Consider the following 3,196-nt stretch of genomic DNA (forward strand, 5'->3'; position numbering starts at 1 on the left):
TGCAGACAGACTTTTAAATAATAATAAGCTAAAGCGTTTTAGCTATTGGTTAGGCTTTATTAAAAAATACACAGTTTTTGATAACCTTGAAGCTTTATAATGTTCCAATAATACTCCAACGTTAAGCTATAGAGGTAGTAAATGATCTGATTGAAATTGCTCAATTGGATTAAAACTGAGTAAAAGATCATGTCTCCTACGATCAGATATTTGAGTCGCTGAGTGCAAAAGTGGATTTCTGCTAAGTTGCATGTGGGGAATGGAACATTTTACTGTTTAATCAGTCACAACCATTTTGAACTACTAAAAAATCATTTGAAGTTAATATGTCATATAATTAATTGATTAATCATTATAATTTTAAATAAAAATAATGTGTGATGAGAAGTGAATGAATGAATTTTTCTCTCAATGGGTCATATGAAAACATCAAGCTTATGGGTACGAGAAATGATATTTATAATAATTTTTGCAATGAAACTTTAACAGACTTATTTATTTTGGAAAAACATGAAATACAATTTGAAGTGATTGTAAGATAGATTTTACTGAGTCGAATTATCCTAAAATGGCACCTACATTTTAAATTGTTGGGATCTGAAACATTCCTATAAGAAGAGCGTCTATCAGGCTGGAAATTCGTTAGCGAGTAACATCTTTCATGCCGCTACGCGACTAATCAAACTGTCTCTCAGACTAAATTAGCGGAGTTTACTCGAGGTTAATGAAGTTATAATCAGCCCAAATATCAAAGCGAATATTGGTTTAATGAGGAGCACTAGTCCATCTTTAATGCCGAGTTCTAAATTGGTGAGCAACTCTTCGACATCAGTGACAGTTCAGATTGACATGGTGGACCTAGCTTCTAAATAAGCAATTACAAACCATAAAATTAACATCATGATGGTAATGTAAATTTTACAGTTACGGGCTAGCTTTATTTGTTATATTATACTATTATTTTATATATAATATGGATATATGAGAAGATGATTGGGGTACGGCCAGTGTTAAAGCTACCTCAAATCGACTATGTCTTTTTGTTGGAAGGCCTTAAAAATGAACAAAAAAAAAAAACTGGCTCGGATTAAACATTTATTTGGTTCAATTTAAACGTGGTAAAAAAACAAAAACAAAAACTAACATAAACGAAATATACAAGTACAAATAAAAAGCATTTTCAGATAAAAATAAAATTAGATAAATAAATTAAGAAAACAAAAGAGACAAATTTACAAACAATATAAATATGTAAAATAAGTACTGCTCGACGAAACGTTTGCTCCACTCCGATACATCCGAGGAAGAGTGCTGCCGAGATAGGTCACAGCTCTTGTTGCTAAATAAATCGCTGCAATGGTCCAGAGTTGGTGTAGTGGCTCATTGATGGTCCGAATATCCAACAGTCGTATTTTATTAGGCGAGCCGACAAAATGAACGTAGACAGGGTTGCTAATGACGCTACCAGGACCACTAATTAGTCGGAACTGCAATTAATAAAGTCGAAACACAGAAAAGGTCTGGTTTCGAACTGTAGTGACGACTAAACACTCAACAAATGTCCAAACTATTAAACTATAAACGCAGACAGGGCTGCTGAGGACGCTATCACGGCCACTAATTAGTCGGAACTGCCCTTAATAAAGTGGAAACACAGAAAAGGTCTGGTTCCGAACTGTAATGACTCACTAACTCACTAAGAATGTCCAAACTATTAAATTACAAGGGCAGACAGGGCTGCTTAGACGCTACCACGGCCACTAATTAGCCGGAACTGCTCTAAAAAACTAAGATGGTCGGTCCGTTGCTAGGTGACGCTTCTTAGCAACAATTATCACACCTAGCAACTGTCTCTATTACTCATTATTACAAACAAATATAATTACACATTTTTCTTTTCAAATAACTTAATCTAAATTAAACTATACAAATAAAAATAAATGTAACTAAATTAAATACTAATAAAACTATATAACTAAAACTATAAAACTAAATATTAAAAGTACTATTTACAATTATTTACAAGGTAATTATCTATTATGGCGTTAACAGCCAGTGAACAAAAAAAAAAAAAAAACAAGATAACCATAATGAATTAAAGAAATTACAGAATGTTTAGAAAATAAGAAAACAACTTACATTACAGATACATAAATAGTGTTGAAAGACATGTATAGTCTAAGCATTATAAGAAGATAAATACTATACAAAAAAGGTAATAATAAAATTAAGTAAGAGGAAACAACAAATAATAAAATACATATGAAAATCTAGTTAGTAAATATTTGTACAAAAAAAAAAATACTTAAAATAAAGTATAGAAATAAGTGAGAAATAAAACGTGTATGTTAGTAATTAAATATGTCAGTATGATAACAAGACAAAACAAATAAAATCTAAAGTTATATAATCCATAATAAATAAATAAATATGATTTTTTTAAATTAATAATAAATATTAAAAATTAAACTTATAAAAAAATATATGTAATTACCTTTAATAGTGATGAAATATGAAAGTCAATCATCTATACTTACTTACATATTATTACTATTAAAGGTAATTAAGTTACTAATAAAGTTACGCTTTGTACTCCTCACGTTGCTTGTTCTGTTGTCTTTGGAAACTGCGTTAGAGCTATTCAGTTTATAGCTACTGTAACCAGAGACCTCATTACAATTCTTGACGGCTCATGTCTATCGATTTTAAAAATAGTTCTGAGTTTAACTGGTAAATTATGTACATTTTATTTAGTAACTGATTCACGCATTATTCAATAAATGTTCAGTCATTGTAACTCATGATAAATGGACACTAAGACAGATAAATATTGTAGTGTAACCGGGCTGAAAATACGTGCGTCAGGATTATTGCCGTTACTCTATTGGAACTTAAGGTAAGCATGAAAGAGATCGATGATGCATGTATCTCAAGTGAGATAGCACCTTGTAAACCTGAGGAACTTCCTGGATTGGGAGGAACTCATTTAACATTCTCCACAAGGCTCCTTTAACTGCGCGTGCCTAGAAACTCATGCGCATGCTTAGGGATCTATTTTTAGTAACATTTTATATATAATTGACATATATTTAATTAGCTATAGAACCGCAGCCTTTGAAATGTTTTTCCTCATCCGTTCTTCGTCTCTAAGGGAATTCTATATCCTCTTTCATCCGTTGTTCTAATACCCTTTCAA

Source organism: Halyomorpha halys, unplaced genomic scaffold (genome assembly GCF_000696795.3).
Source record: "Halyomorpha halys isolate HHAL.00 unplaced genomic scaffold, Hhal_1.1 Scaffold166.1, whole genome shotgun sequence".
Classification (NCBI taxonomy): domain Eukaryota; kingdom Metazoa; phylum Arthropoda; class Insecta; order Hemiptera; family Pentatomidae; genus Halyomorpha; species Halyomorpha halys.